The 20768-nt window shown below is 42.2% G+C and overlaps 1 protein-coding gene across 7 annotated transcripts in view; it reads right to left on the reverse strand.

Moving 5' to 3' along the window:
- Positions 1–20768, reverse strand: part of LOC147754433 (uncharacterized) — a 95123-nt gene that overhangs the window by 52107 nt on the left and 22248 nt on the right. The window contains exon 1 of one of the 7 annotated variants that reach the window (XR_015317010.1): positions 10–1333. The exons of the other annotated variants lie outside the window; for them this stretch is intronic. The gene's annotated coding sequence lies outside the window, so the exon portion shown is untranslated. Of the gene's footprint in view, positions 1–9; positions 1334–20768 lie in introns of those variants that run through there. 7 annotated transcript variants of the gene reach the window in all.

Below are 20768 nucleotides of genomic sequence, written 5' to 3' on the forward strand. Positions count from 1 at the left end.
TATACGTACGCGGGTATAGCAGTACTTTTGCTTTAACAGAAGAACTCGTCGCGTACTCGTTCTCGCTTAAAATGTTGGCGGTTACACAACGTCAGAAAGGCTATATCGCACTGGAATAAGTTTAGCCGGGCTGGTTAGGACTCTCCAAGGCCTACCTTTGTGCTCGCAGACCTACCCTCTTTCCCGTCAAGTAGTAGCTCACGTGCTTCGTCTAACCTGCCTTGTCGCTGCAGCTCAGTCATCAGACAGCTAGCTTCCAGCTGCTCAGGCTATGCTCGGACCTTCTTGTCCGTCTCCGGAACTTTTCATGCACTTTTTGTTGTTGTTTTCGCTACCAAAAAGGCGCAAATGACCGAGAAACGGCAAAAGCAGGGGTAGAGGTAGCAGAGTAAGCTTCTCTACGGCCTACGCAAAGGCGTCAGGTGGAAAAAGCTGCTTCGTTGCGCCAGCCTTCGAGTCGATAGCCGGTGGAGACTACTAGGTACAACGGAAGCAACAGAACAGTGGCGTAGGACCACCGACCTTTTACGGTTAACGCCGACGCAGCCGACAGTACCATACGGCCCGTCCTTAAAGCCTGCTAACGCCAGCCAGATCTCTAGCACTGTGTTACTCCCAGACGGCTTCTAGCTTTCTCGTCCGCAGCAGAAGTATTAGTACAGCAGCATTATTCAGTGCCAACGTTACGGAACGAGCGCGAGCACACGGGGGCAAGCAACCTCTTAAGCACACTATCCTTGAGTCCCTATGTTTCTTTTGGTTCCCACCCCTTTTTGTACCTACCGTGAGCCACTCGTATGTTGTTTTATGCCTATATAATACTGTATATATCCAAGTTTATACTTTTGCTGCTACCGATGCTGTTTGACAGTTAAGTATGCTGTTTTCTCTATCGTTGGAGCTGCTTCCATCGCTGCCATTGCTACTAGTAGTTCGTCGTTCCAGTTACTCCCGGACGTAGCTTAGCTAAGTGCCGGCCGACGTTTGTCGAGCAAGCCGAAACTTTAATATCAACAGGCGGCAACCTTTTGCCTTGAGTAAACGCAGCGGGAGGACATATAGCGTGGTGGCTCGTTTCTGGTTTCGCAGGCAACGTCAAGCCCCAGAGGGTAGATTGCATGAGTAGGTCGAAGCTGCTCTCAAGCAGACTCGACCCTTGCAGCGACTGCCATAATACCGCGTTAGGTAAATCGTGCTGCTGCTCCTGCGCTTGGTTGGACACTGGAGGTCTTAGTTCGTCAGGTTAAGAATCATTATCGGTACCGAATGACGTCAAACGGGAAGGAGAAGCAGGAAAACCATAAGACAATTGACGTTAACAACAGGGGGCGTTGTTGAGGCTGCCTCTAGAACCGCTATATCTAGTTACCGTACGGGTGTGTATTCCCTCATAACTGAAAGGAAGTACCTGTGTCACGTTTCGATGATAGATCAACTATGTAAATTGCTTCAATTAGCATACCGAGTTTTATAGTAGCATTAGAGTTTTATAACTTTTCGTCAGTATTACATACGTTATATACTGTATATATAGTAGTACATATGCTGTAGCAAACATTTGACATTTTGCAAATAAACAGGGTAAAACTTGCAGGAAATAGAAGGAAAGTGACCTTCGGTGATGATATTCATCAATACAAATAATTAGAAAGAAAGCTTTTTGCAAGGTAAAACCACTATGTAGAGCCTCAGGTGGGATGTGACAAATTTCGGTGCCCGTACGTATGTCACAATATCGTCTCCAAATATATTAATATGATAGATGATAGTCTGCTTTACGGTCGTGGCAAACAAGACTCACTTTGAAAATTTTTTGCTACATTCTTTAAATGGGACAAAAGCGTATCAATATAAATTCGCCTTTATGTGTAGCATGGAACGTACAATTGATAGAATGCTATGAATGAGTTAAATGTTTGATCGCAATAGGTGGTTGAGGCTCCGCACTATGAGGTTGCGGTCACTTTATGAACGGGTTCGAAACAACGGATCCCAAAAACATTTGATAAGATAACAACACGCCTCCTCACAGAGCCGGTGATTCGAGTGTTGAGCTCGTCTATCGAGATATTTCCCGCTATGCTAAAACAAGAAACTCTTAATACCCTTAGGCTAAGCGACTATATCATAAATATATGTTCTGTTTGTTAGTGACAGGATGGCCGTATCGATACCCAATACCGCAATAATCGAGTGCGAGATGTTCATCTGGCTCAGACGCTAGACACCCAAAGTAATAATAAAGAATTGCTTACTGTGTATAACGCCAACAATATCGCGCGAAGACTACTATGACCCAAACAATTTACTTTGGAGCTCTTGAAAGCAATGTAACTGTTTTAGAAAAATAATAATAAATTTATGAAAACGTAATACAAGACTTACCTTTCATTATCAGTATTGAAAAAAAAAAAAACTTTTTCATCCATTTTGCATGGTGTGTGAAGCTGAGCTGTATTATAACAGTTAGACTCAGGCTTTAAACGGTATGATTCTTGATGGACTAGCATGGATACGAAGATGCCCCAGAAGAAACAAATTTAATAGTGCAAAACAACAACGGCTACTTCATGTTGCTTCTCCACATCGTAATATTTCAGATGCATTTTATACCAGGCTTCAAGGTCCGTCCCGGCTCGTTTTGGTGATCCGCTATGGGTAATTACCTCCTTCGATAAGAAAAATATTTACTCTTTCTTTTCGTGTGTTAGGTCGATTACTGAAGAAGTTTTTTTTTGTTTGGACGGGTAACAATCGTCCTTCCGTGGATCATCCAGCATATCAAGCTAGATATTCGTACACAAATGATATGATTCGTTTCGGTCTTAAAAACAGATTGTACCAATGTACGGAAATACTACGAGCATACGATGGATTAGTCGTGGGTTCCTTGCGTAACACAAAGCTTGAATCTTGAGAAAGCTTGGCATGTAAGTAAGACATCGAAGTCGGGTTTTAGAAAAATTGGAATTTGAGCTGAAAATAACATCAGATAACTTGTCCACTAAATGACCTATAAATGTGGTCCACTGAAACCTTGGCCTTCGGAACTTGAATCAGATCCAGTCTCTCAATTTGCATCTTATATATACTTATGTATGCTTCGATACTAATTAAACTTAGCTAAATTTACATTTACAAAGCATTTTCAACTACTCACTGCTCGAATTACGTATCGAGACAAACAAAAGTAAAATTCAAATCTAAAGTGCTAACTACATTACCGATATTCCAGTTATATTAGTTATATCACCAATCCACTGCAAAATGTTTTTGAGAAAACTGCATTTCTGCCCTCATTTTACCTTCCCAATCCGTGTGTTCCATAAAGGAGGTTCACGTTCTTACTGTACCGGCCACCTGCAATGACTTCACCCGTGTTTACTAAATGCCTGTAACTCCGAGATGTAGCTTCATCCACACACAGCTATGTGGTTACCATCGTGCTTTTTCGCCCCTGCGTGATAATAACGACAACCACTGATGACTAAGTGATGACAGTGGTTCCAAACTTTACGTGGCATATTCTCAACGTGACTTGAGGTCCCTGAGGTCCCCCCTTAGACTATGGACATTGCATATATATCGTTGTCGTTCTCTTCATCCTTTACTCCGTCGTCGTTTTCCTCCTCCCACTGTTTAGGTATACGCAGTGGTACTTTGACGGCGTCACAAAGCTTCGCCGGCCCCTTTCCAGCCGGTCTTTCGGCTTAAGGCCGTGAACCGACAAGCACCGTTGGCGTATATATACGGTGTCGAGTGCCTTTTCGTGTGGTCCCTGCCACCCGACGAGGCCAAGCCAGAAGGTGCGTACCGCGTATGAGAGTTGCGACGATCTCGCAAGGAAGTGGCATATACGAAAAGAAGCGTTTCCTCGTGAGTGTGTCGTCTTCCCCTGAAAACAAACCTCGGCCTTAGCGTCACAGAAGCCGCGGCATCGATGCCCGCTCCGTTGTATTGCCTGGCCAGCAAAGTCTAGTCCCAAGTGTGCACTTGGCAGTTTAATAGTCCGAATCAAATTAATTATACTTGAACAATTGCCAGGGCCAAACTTTGAATGCTTTAGTTTGCTTGATTGAAACTTGGTTTCAAGCGTGGGCAAACGCGGCGCCTTATTGCTCCGCACTTTGTTCGCGCTTAACTGGTTTCCTTTGCAATGTTTCGCTATCGCCGGCTTTCTCGTAACAGGTTGAATGGCTATGTCGATTAAGGTAGGTCACAAAGGGCCATGGAAACGCATGCGACGACGCAGATGAGGTCGCCGTGTAGAGCAACGCTCGACCCATGCATGAAAACTGATGGCAGAGGAGGACTTGTAACCTATTCTCCTTCGGCCTTTCGTGGGCAGATGTGAATTAGGTTTTGAGAGGGTGGTGGCAGTTGCAGGTCAAATCGTGGCCGTATGCTGAGTTAGCTCGATGGTGTCCGTAAAGCTTGCATAGTCTAAGCAACAAGCTTACCAACGAGTATAGCAACCAAGACTGTCAACAATGGCCAAAGGTAGTTGCCGTTGAATAAATCCATTAGTAAATGGACAGAAAAGTGATCTTTAGAGAACAGGTTCCACATCCATACAAACAGGCATACAGTGGCAAATAAAGGAAGGATTCCTTGGATGTCTCACCGCCATTCGTTACTACTACTATATTTAAACGCGACAACGGAATTCCGCTGGTAATATCTTGGTGCGGGTCGCTAGACTCTAACTGACAACAGCTACTTAATACGGGCTGAACGCTAAAAAAGAACATAGTGATTCTTTGACTCTAGTTTATATAAGTGCATAAAACAAAATATAAAATAAGTGAGACATTTTTTATCACTTGTAAATTCGCTAAGCACAATCGATAGATTATATAGGAGGAAATATATAATGATTACAAATAGTATAAGCACGTCTCTGTGTTATTGACGGTATGTGCAGGGACAAGTAAATTTGGCTAAATGGGCATAAATACTCAATATATTTAGCGCGAAAACCTATAGTGATTCCGTGAAAAAAAGCCACTACAGCATAGAACAAAAGCATTACGACCACTTTTCCGAAGTGCATATTAAGCTTTTGATTACCCTAATATATCTATAGGTAGAATGCTTCTGCAGTCAATCTATGGCAAGACCGACCAATCACACTTTTACAATATATTGCCCACAAATAATACAGATAGGTTAAGTGCACGATTTGTTTTCTTCTGTTTCCATTGTTGTCAAGCGATCTAATCGTTAGTGATTCTATAGAAATGCTGTTGGCAACGTTAAGATTTTTGAGAATCTGGTCAGTGGTGAGTTTTATGTAGCGTTAATGCGTTTATTCATAAAATGGACACCTGTCAAGCACAGTCATCACTCTTCTACCTCTTCCAGAAACCTCGGCTCAACGTAAAGACTCGTGACAAAAAGACTGCGTGGAACGAATACGTTGTCATGTCTCCTACGTGTATCAGCGCAATACACGTGGCTAGCGAGGATAATGTCTCTTCATATATTTCCGCGTTCATGCATTTCGTGCCGTTCTTCCCCATGGCATCGTCGTTACGGAGGGGTTTTGCCGTCTGGGCAGTATTGATTTATCCAACCTTAGTTCACGGCTGGCTAGTCAAGTCATTCTACTAATATTATCACAAACTTTTTTTTAGCTTCTCATTATCTTTATGCAGTCCTGATGTTAATCTGATCATCTGCATTCTAGCTGAGAGGGTCCTTTAAACGTTTCGTCATTTTAACTGATGGTCGAAATTTCAATATATTTTGTATCACAAAGCTGTCGTGTCTGCACGGTACTACCTATGTAAACTGAGGTTAGTTCATTATGTGAAATTCGTTGTCACGGAGTTAGTTGACATGTAAACATTCAAATAATTGCCATATATTGTATGTATATCTTCGTAATGTTACCAACTGGGAATCTCTCAAGCCTTTCAACACTGACGGCGGCCAGACACTCCATGTTCTTCATTCATGGTCTTCCCAATAGCAATTTTTTATCGAGCCCATTTTGAATGACAGGGCCGAAGTACACCAATGTTGAGTTGAGGTAGTGATCGGTTCTGAGGTAAGGTAACGTGCCTCTCTGATGTTCGCAAGAGCAAGTGAAATAAGGAAAAAAAAAAAAAAATAGCGAAAAGTTCTCATGAGAGTTCGAACGGTTACATTTAGGAATAACACAAGTCAAATAGCAATGATCCGCTATTATGGTTCCTTTGATACCATAATGCGTCTATGCTTAACTGTTTCTTTACTGAACTGGTAATGGCAGCTAATTAAATAGATAGACAACAAGCACGCTGGAAAAGAAACCCGTGCGCCATTGAATATGGAATAGTTTCCAAAATGGCGAATTAATTATACGTCGACAACGATTTTTGCCATAAGTAATGAAACTGAACAAGCAGACATTTGATTTTATCTTTACGTCATTCTTCTCATTACGCTCATTTTTCGCGCATCGAGAATAACTTCAAAAAAAAAGAATAACCTCGAGAGTTGTAGCGACAGCTTTTCTACATTTAGATGCGTATAATTTAGCCAGAAGCCAAATAACTGATACGCTTGCGGTGCATGCTTGCATCTAACAACCTACTTCGCTGAAGAAAATGACGGAACCCATCTTTCTTCGTGCCGCGCCTGTTCAGACAAAAAAAACTCGTCCTCTCAAGCCAATTGCGGATTCACCTCTAAGTACAGAAGCATTAGCGCCGTTCATTATCAGTCTTTTTTCCAAAGTAGTAAACACGGGGGAGGGGGTGAATATCTGAGAACTTGTAAAAATGCGTGGAAATCAACCATACTTCACCCGATTTTATTAAGAAATGCCAGCTTAATATCTGTCAACATTCATTAATGGTGTGTCGAGCTTTTTAAAAAACACTGAAGATTTAAATTTATAAAATCTGATATGCAACATTCGTTGGGCTAATGATAGGCCAAAACGCCTTCGTTAGGACGAAGTGGGAATTTTACAGTTTGCATTTTTCTGATTCGTTTCTAATACAGGGGACGCATCCATTCGAAGTATCTACTTGTTATACAGTTAAGTAACCTACCGGGCATTGATTAAATCTTCAGTCTTCGTACAATATGCACGTAATTTAATAGATAGTCCACAGTAATGCATATTTTAGTCTAAATCACAACCGATAACTCAGTCGTTATTGTGATTTTCGATAATGGGCAGTGCCTCTACTTCACGGAAAAAATAAAATTGAAAACTTACTAAAAAGAATTGAAAAAGTACCAAAAAGATTACTTCATGAAAGACGCCATGAACTAGCTATCAATGGCAATTATATGTTTTCCTGTTGTGTTTATTTGTGGCTTTTCCTGTTGTAGCTTTTGGGATTTAGCAGCTATCACTTAGAAGACACGTTTCCTCTAAGATCCCAAGCTTTTTTTCGTGTTTGAAACAACGTATCATACCATATATATCCACAGACCCATGAAATTTATATAGTAGACTCACACTATGGCGATTCAAAGCGCATAGCATCTAACAACCATTTCTTTGCGTCCGCCGCAATTATCCGCGCACCTTGCTTACCAGTCTGCTAGATACATATATGTATATGTTTGGTTTTGATTTGTTAATGATACATATCGCTGGCTCAACTCGAGTTCGGCAAACTCTACGTGCTTGAGCCTGGAGTTTGTCACACTTCGTGAGCAATTCGAAGAAAGTGCCACATGCTCTGTCTGAAAAAAATTTGGCACGTGAACGGCCCATCGTCGCTATTATTATCAGGTAGTAATACTACTGTTGTCGGTGTCATTATTGTATGAAACCAATCAACCCTCTTCCTTGTGTATTTTCCCTATACTTTATCCAGTTGTTGTAGTTGTTGGACTCTCCTCGGAGACTCCGCGGTTATCAAGCAGTCACTCTTCGTCCTTTCATGCTGCTCTATCGAAGTGTCCGGTTGTCTTTGTTCATCCCTCCATTCATCCGTCTGTTTGGTTCGATGAGTCCTTTTTCTTGCTCCTTTCTGTCAATGTGTCCGACTGGATAGGAGTGAAGGTGCAAGCGAGCGCCCACCTCCATAAAAGACTACAATTTTGCTGAACGATCAACCGACCGCCAGGCCGGCCACTTGAAGGTGCGCTTGAGCGTTTCCGAGAAGGTGAGTGAAACGCTTGGAGGATGCTGGAGATGGCAGCGAGGCATTGAGCCAACTGCTCCCCCGACCCTCAGGAGTCAACGTGCGGAGCAATGAAAAACAGGACCGAAGACAACGGGACTGGGTCAGTCGTTTATTCTTCTTCGTTGAGGTGTAGCCGTGGCTGCTTTTTCTTCTGCTTTTGCTTATTTTTCCCTTATAACCCCTTTGTCTTCTTTTTGGTACCAAACATCGCTGCCGCCGTCACACGCTACTCTTGTCACCCGTTCAAGTCGTCCGTGATCATTCGCAGTCGTTGTCTGATTTCTCTTGTCCCGATGTAAGGATTCTGCCGTCTTATCTTGCTATCACTATCTCTACCCTAGGTTACTTCATTCTTTTTGACGTCTCATCGCGTTCCCCAGTTATTCAGGCTGCAATCTCGGCTGCATTGGCAGTGATACCACAACCCACATCGGTACATCGAAAGGGTACATGACCATTGTGCTAGAGGCTAGATGGAGAATACTGAGCTTTTGTCGTCCACGTCAGCAAAAGCAAGGCTGTATTCTGTTTTTAGCAGTAAGGAGAAGTCAGTCAGAATTAACGGAAGGGAGAAGCTAGAAAGTGTGGAGAGGATCTGAAAATAGTGACAGCAGCAGCCATAGACAATGCTGACGTGGATAGCTGCTAGGCAGTAAAGCTGTGTTCTGTTTTACGTATAGCTAGCTCGTTATTCGGAATAAGCTACGGAATACTCGGATAATGGTTATTTTCACACGCATGTATATGTATGTATATGTAGATCCACTTGAGTAGGATAACTAAACTCCCAACTTTCTCTTTCTGTGCATGTTCCCGACACGAAGTATTTATATGTACACTGTGTGAAACAACTCTGTACTAACAGGCTGCCGATTCCTTCGAAGTTAAACCGAGTGGAGGGAGATACGTTATGTTGCTCGCTACCTTTAGTGAACTACGCAGCAGGTCAAAATGGGCCAGTAACGCAGCTCGAGCAGCTTGTGAAACATGAGGATTGCAAAATAGGGTTAGGGCACTATCAAACGCGCGGCCCGATTTTTTATGCTTTTTGTCGACGCTCTGAAGAAACTAATGTAGTTAAGTCTTTTTATCTCAGAAATACTCTACAATATTAATTGGGTAGAACTTGTTGTTTCTATAACTGGTTTCAGGGAGAGATCGCGAAAATAGTCAGTCGTATTTTGGATGTCAAATCGATTGCAGTATTCCAATTATCGTTAAGAAAAACTTATACAGTAATTAACACTTTACAAACACGTGTCGTACAACTTGTTGCAGATTGGTTAAGTTTGTTGATACGCTTAATGGTCCGCTCGTACAATTAGAATTAACAGTAAACGTGGGTAAATAAAATGATGCACGCGTAAATACGACCCGCGAGACGTGACCTTTCTCAGACAGCCAGCCCACAGTTGACGGTCAGCGACCACTGGCGCATCTGATGGAGCTGGTGGCCCCGTCTGGAAAGGAAAAGGAGTACGTAGTTCTCCGCCCTTTGCTTTGCCTGGGAACAATGAAATAAGCGAACCCAACGTGACGACAAAAATTTACGAAGAGATACGTAAATATCTTAGCAAAGATATCAGCGAATCTGAACGAAAGATAATTTTTCCTTGATGAAGGCATGACATAACCTTATCTTGGGATTTACAGGATGGGTAATTTCGTTGCTGTGTCAACAGGTGTCGGTACATTGAAGTTTGTTATGTTAGTCGTAACACACCATTCATGTCAATTCTCGGTCGACATTGCAGTTGTGAGTTTATGGCATCGGAGCATTCCTACACGTTAGAAGATATAATCTCGTCTAGTAATATGACGCGTAAGGTCAGGGCATCATAAAAAGGAAAACAGACTTAGGGTGTATCAACATATAACAGAGGAACATATTAGTCCGTTCCATAGTCATGGGTTGTACAAGTAGAATATATGCTTATAAACCTAGCCGTGGGTGGCGTGGAGAGGTTAGATTGAACCCGTGCTGGATGCCAACGTGGTCCTAGGTGCACTGGTTTAATTTGGGTAATTCAATTACGTTAAACGGTGGGCTGTTTCGCAGTGAAAAAAATAATTATCGTGATTTTTGCAGAATGAAGTCAATGTCGATTCGCAGTTATATTGCAAAATATCGAAGCTTATTTTCGTTAATGTAAAACTTACCTTAACTCAAGTTTCAGGTCAGCCGCGCGACTTTGGGATGTGTTATACGATGACGTCTTACTTTGACACCTAAAAATTTTAATTCGCCTAGGTTCTGTAGAATATCTAAACTTAGATTGAACAGATTTTGCCCTTCTGGTGACCTCAATATTAACAAGATTATCTTCGTGCGTTTATCAATAGAGAATTGCTAATTTCCATCGAAAACTAATTTGCGAAGCTATAACCATAGCCGCAATCGAAAGGGGTAGCTATATACGGATTCTCCATTCTATAAACATGCCACTATTCCCGGAATGGGCTCTTTGTGTTAATGTTAAGTTTGCCAGAAAACTTGGTTACGCACAAAGTTAAAATATTTTCTCGGCTATATTGCACTCTAAACCTTCCTAGTTGTTTTCCTCGGTAAATACTCGATTTCGATCTTTGAGGCTCTATCGAATATGGTAGGAAATGACCTTTTATCTTTTTTCTAGTTGGCCAGCAACGTATCCAATAGAAATCCATTTTCATACGACGAAGGTCTGCACCAATGAGCACCAGAAAACCAAACCTTTTTACATTATTTGTTCTCACGTCCATAGTAACTGTGCAGTTGTAAATTTCTTAGAGTATTCGATTGATATTCGCCCACATCAACTGCTATCCATGCTGTACCTACTGTAGTCCACATTCGGTGCGTGTAAATGAGTGGGTCAGCCAAGAAGGCTAGTAGATATTCATTTGTATGAATTTCACGCACTGAGCGCATTGTTGGTGAAGACGGCAGGGCGGACAAACCTCACTGTCCACGTGGCCGACCGCTTCATGTCCAATAGAAGCTACCCAACTTACGGTGTAAATTCGAAAACGCGGACGAAAGAACATCAGCATAGAGAGTCTAAGTGAAAGTTCTATGCTGGAAAAGCTAGATACACGACGTCACTGCACTGCCGAAGGGTTCAGTGTGAGCTATACAGAATTGGGATGCAATACCACGTTTTAGTCGTCATCTTCTGCGCGGTGCGCCTCCAGTGAAGAAGCGGTATAGATGGTTAATAGTGATGGACGAGACATACAAGCCGAGTTCGACCGAATGAGCAGACGAGAAAGAGAAAAAGCAGAAGGGAACAAGCAGACACCGCTGTGAATACAATAATCAGCCAATGGAAAAGCATCGCCAACGTGTAAAGCAGAATTGCAGGTCGTCACGCCTCTACAGTGACCAACACTTCGGTGATGGTGGCCAATCTATCCGTTAGCAGAACCGCCGCTATTACTATTCCAATGACAGAATTAGGGCGAACGAGACTGGAAGTTAGAGCGAAAGCGTGCCGATAAGGGCCGACGGCCAGACAGAAAGGCAAAGAGGCACAGGGCACCTGAAAAAAATGGGTAACCACAAATAGCTGGAAAGCAGACATCGAGCGAGAATTCGCAAAGTGAATATATATAAACGAAAATCCTTACGTGTCCGCAGTTGGCTTCGAATCTAATGCCAAATGAACGGCTTTCGTGCACAGTTTTGATAGAGACCACACGCCGCGTTTTTCAACAACAGCAGCAGTGGCAATAAAGCCGCGTACGATAGAGTTCGACATATTGCATATAACAGTACAGAAGCCCTGGAGATGCAGCAACGGTGTTTCGTTGCTCGTAACCAAATAGCGATACTTCACAACGATAAATACAGAAAACTCAACAGCAGTCACGTCATATTAGGGTCTGAGCTCAAGGACTACGATCGATTATAGGTTAGTGGATAAAGGCTATTTTATCCGTTTGCAGAAGTTATCGAGCAGGTACAGCGCCTTAGAAAAAACTGAGAATGACCATTTTGAATTAAAAGATGTACGGCAAATTCGTTTTTTTATCATATAAAATCATATACTGAAAGAAATTTTTCTTACCAGATAACTAATTGAGAATAGATTTTAGCTAAAGTATACATGAACATAGGCAATCAGCTCTGGAGACGCGCCTATCAAATCAGAATAAGAAACCTTGAATACACGTTTCAAATCATCTTTTGTGATGTTACTCAATTAAACAACTATATTGGATATCGCCTCTGAAGGATCGTCACACGGAAATTTGTCATGCACTCTACAGAATTATACATGTACGCCTTATTTTAGTACGCAAATATGGCAGCGAACAGAAATGTACATGGTACAGCTGGTGCAATCGTAAAATATCTTTTTTCCGATAGAAATTTGCCCTTGTTTATCCTCCGTACAAGTGTCATTTGGCTCTCAATCGTTGCATTTCTTCTTGCGTCGTCTATGGTTTCGAGTACCCCTATGCCAAATTCCGGATGTGTTCTGTGTCATTGACGATCATCGGCTGGCCATGCGGTGGATCGGGCTAAGGCGTATTGATACTTCGCATGATAAAACAACTTATGTCTGACAAACGCCATTTGCAAATGTTGCATGGCCAGCTCAGATTTTATGGGCAGTCAAGCAGTTCAGTATTTGTTGCTTCACAGAATTTCCGCCGTGTTATATGACTATAAATAGATATAGAAGACAGTTCTTCAGGTGCAGTAAGTGGAGTGAATCTGGATAAGCGCGCAATCGCACTAAGAAAAAAAACATTTGTCATAGATACGGGTCAACGAATGAGCATGCTCGTGTGACATCGAACGGTTCAATCTTGTTTCCATGAGCAGAGAATTACCATCTGAGGTTTGAATTCGTGATGTGAGTCTTTTGGTTATTGATGACCATACACGGTAGTTTCGAGTGACAGGGGCGAAAGTATGGACAGAACGTAATGAGTTTGAATAACGGTTTTTTTTTTTCACTGGTTTAGGAGGAGCAGAAGAAGTAAATGCACGAGAAATGGATCTCATCGTTAAATAAGATTGTTGTTGAGCCCATTGCGTTGATGTTTCGACAGCGCCTCCCTCTCGGATTAATCGCCTACTCAGTGGCCGCTAATCGCGGTAGGAGGACTGGCCGAAACAGGGCGGGTAGAAGAGCGTTGAAGTGCCACTATGAATGATGTAGCTGGTGCTATCAGCAGAGAGCCAAGCAGCAATGGCAACTTATTATTCTAACACGGGGCAAGGAGATCCATAGGACACTAACTTCTACGAGTGGAAGGAGGAACAGTAAACAGCAAAAAGCGGTTCGTCGTCTACACTGCGCTCTTTCTTTAGCGGCCGACCAGTTAGTACCATCCAGCCTCCAATGAAGGCTTCTACCTTGCCTACCCGTACTATTCCAACGGTTGTGCTGAAGAAGATACGACTGTTCCCATTGGTCTCCGCGGCGGGTTCTGCCCATTTCTGCCGCTACTAGTGATGACGCTGCTGTTTCTGTCGTGATAAGTGAAAATGATTGGAACCGACATCCTGGTAGAGTTACTGGGGGTAAAGTGCTGGGCGGCTGTGTGTGTGGCCATAGAGCAAAAAGAGCTTCGGTGGCGTTAGTGGCAAGCTATGTTATGATTCTTGCTTGGTCAAAGGGTGCCAGCGGATGGATAAATCAAGGATTTAAACGTTTGTAGAAGGTTCGTCGAGAGATCGGGTGCTAGTTGGTCAACGTAGTAGAGGCAACTGTCAAGGCCAAATCGGTTGTAGTCCTTGGACAGGACAAAGGCCGAATGAATCACTTTTAGAGGCTAAGGAGCCGTTGAGAACTGATGCTACAGTAGACTATACGGGGTCAAGCATAGGAGACGAAGCTGTACATAACTACATATGACTCGTTAATACCGCCGGTTCGGCCACTGACCGTTCAAGCGAAAACGTCATGCCTTAAGATATCATTTTTTTATGGGCCATGATGTTGAGCACATTCAAGTTGTTCTTTATACCACCATAACTGTAAAAGTTAGGTGCAATTATAGGCTTAGATCTTACTCGATGTACGCTGCTGCGTAAAAAGCGTTCGGCTGTATGATTTATCAAGTGTATGCAGGATCGAACTGATTAGTAAAATAGCAGGGAAGCGAAGAACATTATCGATATAGACAATAATGATAATAACAACAACGCTATTGTATGAGCAGTTGTTGACTCAAGTACTCTCTATTGCAATTTCCATAAACAAGCATTAGTTGATTGGTGTGGCGCAAAACAGTTTGTAAAATACATAGAACAAATACATTACCTTTTTTTCTAAAATGTGCTATGACTATATAAATATGATAGCGTGATCTATACACTTTGATGGCATCTGATAGATTTATCTAGTCAAGCGTTGCTATCTTATATTCTCAAGCAATGATCCAATGCGATATTATAGGTGCTTGGAACTGAAACAGAGCTACAATATGTACAACACAAAAGAACTACATATTGAAGGATGCATGAAATGTCTTTTTGAATACGTAATAATGTCTAAGCTCGTATGCGCGAGCGTCTAACAGTCGTAGTACTATTAAATAAAATAAATAACTAAATTGGTCGAGCTTAGCATATATAATTTGGCCTCCCCTATAGCAGGCAGTTTCGGTAAACACCATTAAGTTAGACGTAAGATGAACTTTGCTGATTAATAAGCCTATCCAGCTAATAAATGTTTCATTCGATAACATCTACCAATATGTTTACCGCGGTTCGTTCTTGGAGGCTAATTTTAGCGTACGTATTTGAGAGTAAAATGAAGAGTCTAGTTACTTCTACTTCAAATTTCTCCAGAGCACAAATAGCGTACCCATATCTGCTAGCATTTTCGCCTAGAAACCCACAGTGCCTATAAAAAATATCAGGCATAACAATTTAGTCAGCGTTACTACGAACGGTAGCATAATTACTGAATAGACGACTGGTTTCGTATGAGATGAATGTGGCCACACGCCTGCTTATATTACGCTCCGCTGAAGCCAGTAGATTCTACATAAATACATGTTTACGTTACGGCGAGCAGTAGTAAAGAGTCGCTTTTTTATTGCACCTGTTTATATAGAAACTAAGCATTCATGAAAATTTAATCAGTATCGAAGACGACACTGTCCTGTGCAGAGATATTGCCAAGCGCACGGTACACAGGTACTAAACGATGGACATCGGAAATGCCACAAGAAAAGCTACTATTGGCTAATACAGGACAGCGCTGTATAAACACTATAGGATTTCCAATATTACATTTCTGTACATAGTCACTGCAGGATACGTGAAAATTTCACCGTGTATAAAGCCGGCCTGTTTTCAATGCAGCACAAATTCACCGCGATTCAGAAACTATCGCTTATATGATCCGCGTCTGATAACTGAATGCCCGATCCCTTGTGAATGGTTGGATCGTGGCTAGATAGTAATTACTAATACACAAATAACCTTATTCTATTCGTAGCGACAACCACAGATAGAACATGGCGAAACATCTCTGCATCGGGTCCAAGCGTCTAGCGCCATTTACAATAGGTTCCACATTATGTCGTCAAAAGTATTATCAAAATTGTCACCAGGTGTTTATGCAACGCTGTCCTGTATTAGCCAATAGTAGCTTTTCTTGTAGCATTTCCAATGTCCATCGTTACCATCATAAAAATGCACTGTAAAAATAATAGCATGACAAAAACAATACGAATTTCATTACACCTTTATGACAACGTAAGGAAAGCTTCTGAGAAGAAACAATTTGCTGCACTGCTATGATAAAGAGAAGTGTTTAGTGACGAAAATTTCACGAAAAAAGTCACTCGCCAGAGGCATCGTCATGGCTAATCGATAGTCGTACTACGTAACGCATACGCCATGCACAGAAAGCTAAGCGCTTCTTTATTTTAACAGTATTATGTTGATTGACGTCTCATTAGTACAATATACAATATAGGACTACTTCATTATGGGTAACTGTTGAAATTTACAGAGGGAATAGGGCGTATACACAATAGTTTATGGTATGCACGCAGCAGGTGCACACGTACATTTGGCTGTTAAAAGCGAATTCGATGAATTTTGAAATTGAATTCCTTTTGGACACCTCGCTGCTAGCACAGGAAATTTGACTGATAAATGCTTTTCTTGAATGTATATTGCTCGCGAAGGGATACTGATTGAGTACGCTTCGAGAAGAATGTGTAGTCTAGAAAATCAATGTTCAAGTTTTTGTTCCTCGAAGGCCACAATGTCGCAAGAATTCGTCGGAGATTCGTGAAGGAACTAGGCAGGGAGGCCTTAAGCGAAAGCATAGTACATGAGTTGTCCAGCACGAAGGTTAGAGTGTTAAAGGCCAGCGAGGAATTAACCAGGTGTGAGGACCCGAAGGACAAGAACACGTAGCCGTGGTCGAGGAGACTTCCCAGAAAAAAAGTTAAAGCTAGAAAGCCTCTGTCGGTTAAATCTGGCATTTTACAGATGACATGTTACAGAATTATAACATAAATATTGAAGGTGTCGAAATTGAGTAGAAAATTGATCTTCTGTGAATTCATCCCAAGCCAGTTGGAAATGCGGGTAATTTGCAGAATTTTAATCAGCAAAAAACCCGCTGAGCTTATGCCGAGCGTAAGCTCGCGAAAGCAACGTATGGTTCAACCTTCACCGCCAGTTAGGAAGCCACGGCGTTGTGTTAAACAGAAATCAAGTTCGGTGGCAGGATCGAGTAGGTAAGGACCTACGTTTATGGTAGAAACTTTGCTTCCAATACTATTACTCTTTCTGTATGTGCTAAAACTTTTATTCTTGACGGTCATGTTTACACACACGTGATTACTGTTCACCCCAATCCGGTACCAGATTCGCTCAATAGGAATTTTCAAAGTACTCCATCATTAATTCGCAAAATAACTTACTAATGGTAACCGTGCAATGCTAGTAAGTGCAAGCTTGTTAAGGTACCTCGACATACAAAATATTATTACGTATTCAAATTTCAGACTCAGAACAGGCCAAAGATCTTAATAATGCAATTTCCTAAAAAGATTAAAAGAAAACTTCAAAAATAGCAAGAATAAGCAAGTAATTTTGAAACGCCAACCCTCAAGGCTCATCTAGACGATTCGATTGCGAATTGGTATTCTCTCCTCTGAAACAATCGTTCATTTCTGTATGAGAAAGCTACGTGTATCAAAAACAACTTTTTGAGCAATATTCAGGTCGTTTAGATCTAAACCCCACTAATTTCTGGTCTGCCCCGTCACGCTTTTCTCTAGAGGTTTCTAAAGCCGTGTAAGAACTAAAAATATTTAAAATGTCAATTTCGAATAGGAAGTGATATTTTTCAATCATAGCAGGAGTTCGTCTAACGCGGAATGCACGGAGTAGCGGATGAGCGCATGCCCGTCGCAACAAATAACGCACCTAAGCTTCTCCCAATCAAAGTGCCTTTTGCAAGTTTTGTGGCTCTGTCATGAGTGGTTCTAAACTTGATGTTTCTGTTATTACGTTCGGCATCGAAACGAAGCTTGTCTTCGTCTGTATTCGAACCTAGATCACCCACCACGTTTTCCTAGGATAAATAGGCAAATTCGTTACCCACAAAGCTATCACGCGGACATCAAGACTTACCCCCATCAGTCAGAGTAGACGTATCTTCTCATCAAATATAGCAGATTAGATCAATATTGCTACTTCTCAATAAGATTTGCTGAAGTCAATTCAGCTCGACTAGTCCGCTCTTGTCATTAACGCTGCGATTATTGACATTGGCCGGTGCTTATACTACCCCCCACTTCATGTCACTATTGAAACTATTATGACAGTCTTTCATGTGCTCTACCTTACGAGCTTAAAGCTGCTATATCTTGTTTGGTGTGAAAGTCACGATTGTTTACTTTACATGGTGGTACTGATGAGATAATGGTCAGCTCCAGTTGCTCTTTAGTTAAACTGATCATTTTGCAGATTCTACTATGCTGCTTTAGGCGACAAAATATTGGCCTGCAAAAACAATATAATCTCAAGGACGTTAATGAGAGGAGGAAACAATTGGCAGGCGTTCAATTGCGATGAGCACTTGCAAACAGAATAGGGGAAGAAAAAAATATGGCCCAGGGACACCTAACAACCATGACTCCGGGATGTCGCAAGGTCCCAAACTTAAACGCTCCTTCCTTTCCATCGCCTATGGCGCATACGTCCTTCAATTACCGTTTATCCATCAGTCCACAGGCTCGAAAAGTCTTATATGTTGATAGTCGTGCTTAAGCAGCCTATCGCTAAGGAGCTTATCGTCTACTAATTTCTAGCATCCTTTTAATGATGCGCATGCGCTAACCGTTTCAGCAAGTCTATCCGCACTATTCAAAAAAAGTCTGCGACGTCAAATACAACATCAACAACAATTACTATCACTATAATTACAATTGCTGCAAATAGTTTTAATACACTCTAATTCTAAAAGAAAGAATAAATACACATGTAATACGAGTTGTATAAATATTAGTACATATATACTAATGCCGACTTCTTTCAGTTGTCAAAGATGGTTGCTCATAATCTGAGCATTCTTCATCTCTGATTCAATTCTTGACCGCACTGTTTGGCGGCGGAAGCAAGGAGGGATGTCAGGGGCATCATCGTCTGCCAAAAGGTCACATCACTATGTAAATTCGACTATCGTATTGACGAAAAAGGAACAAGCCTACACACGAAAGCACACATGCATGCGAGTTCCTCTTCAGTCGTTCCCCCGCCTCCGATCTCATCATGATTTAACTAACGGCTAACATTATCCATCAAACTTTACGCGCGGCCAGCAGCAAAGAGATGCTGCCTGCCTATCGAAGCGTTGGTCAATCAAGAGAATACTACCATGTTGGCGTAGGAGCATGTATGAAATGTAGAAGGTGAATGGTATTAGAGGCGGTTAGGCGAGCGGTAGCAAGGAGTAGTAACAGTGGCTTTGGGCTTCAGGCGCCGGACAATCATCTCAGATATCCTTAAAGAACGCAGGTATTCCTCCGCTTAGATTGGAGTAGTTTTTTCTTGGATGGCTGGTCCTACATTTAAAAGGCGCTCCGGGAAAAAAGGAAACAAGAGAGGTGATTTGATACCATGGAGTTTGCAGGTCCTTACAACAGAGTCCTGAGCAAAACGTGTACCCTCAAATGTTTAGCCTGCGGTGGCACCCGTTCGTCGTTATAAGCGTTTACGTTTCCCATCGTCCTGCTGTTTTCTTCGCGAATATATGATATGATAGCTTAAGAGTTGCTGCGGAAATTTGGCAGTGAAGAGCGCGAGACGGTCGTATATTGAGAGAGTTCCTGCGTAGGAATCAGGCGACGTCGGCTCTCCTCTCGACAGAATGAACCAGTGGGACTAGTGGTGTTCTTGATGATTCGCTTGACTGGACCCGCGCTGACTGAGTGTCTTACCTGTACTGCCTTCTTAAGCGGCTAACAACATACATTAGAACTATGCATGATTACCAGGGCTATGCAGGCTTCCCACACACGCTCGGCGGGCGTTTTAGTCTCGGACATAAAGGGCAACGTTTGGGCAGACGGAGAATTCTGCACAGGCAGTGCCTCTCATATCACTCTTGCCTCTATAGGCCCTTGCGTTCCAGTAGTGTCTGTCTCCTCTAGGCCACCGATTGACTATTTCTGTTTATTAGCAGGCACCATATTGATTGGGCTTGCTGCGTGCGAAGCAACGAGCCGTTATCCGATTACGTGTCTCCGTAGTCTGTTTTGTGTTCCATTCGCGCTCGAGTTTCCGTCATCATTGCCGTTGCCTACATCGCCGTCGAATTTTCTATACAGTTACTTTTCATCAACCTTGCCCTAGCCCATCGCAGTTGCCGCTGTTTCGTCATAAGGGATATGCAAGAGTCTCTGGTCTATAGATAAACGAGACCGCGCGTCGCCTATGGACCACTACTAACGCCAAACTAATGGGTCGCCCACCTGCAAGGGGGGCTTCTAAACGACACGGAGTCGCACAGACGTACTACTTGTTTGCGCTTCTGATGCCGTCAGCAAATCCCTGTATCAAGACAGATTCGTTTTCATTTCAGTGCCGGTTTACTGTGCTGCCTTAGCCCATCCAAGTGGTAATAGCTAGAATCCTTTGCCATAGATTTCCATCGTGCTACGGGCTAACATGTAACGACGACAATCAAAATGTTATTCTCACAGGTAGTCTTTTTGACCCGCCGCGACATTTTGGATGATAGTACGTCACAGATAAGGAAAGGGATGGTGACATGCAGAAAGTACGACGTCAACTGACCCAGTATCAGAGGCACAACACGTCAATACTGTTTCTCCAGCCCATAAGTCAAGGCAGGCACAACACGCTATAATTACTTGACTTAAATGTTATATATTAGATTAGCGAACAATTCATCAAAAAAAAACACGGATATACTATACCGAACTGTTGTTACGAGGCAAGTAAATAGAAAGACTAATTTTACTATAAGCAATGTATTTTCCACGAATTACATCATTGCTTTGCATTTTTTTGCGCTATTAATATAACGCTACCTTACGTGTACACTCTTTATGTGTTTATAACAGTTCACAACATATTTTACAGTACAGCACGAACTCCTTTTTTTTTTTTTTTAAAAAAATTGTCATTCGATAGAA

Source organism: Varroa destructor, unplaced genomic scaffold, assembly GCF_002443255.2.
Source record: "Varroa destructor unplaced genomic scaffold, Vdes_3.0 BEIS01000007.1, whole genome shotgun sequence".
NCBI classification, from domain to species: Eukaryota; Metazoa; Arthropoda; class Arachnida; order Mesostigmata; family Varroidae; genus Varroa; species Varroa destructor.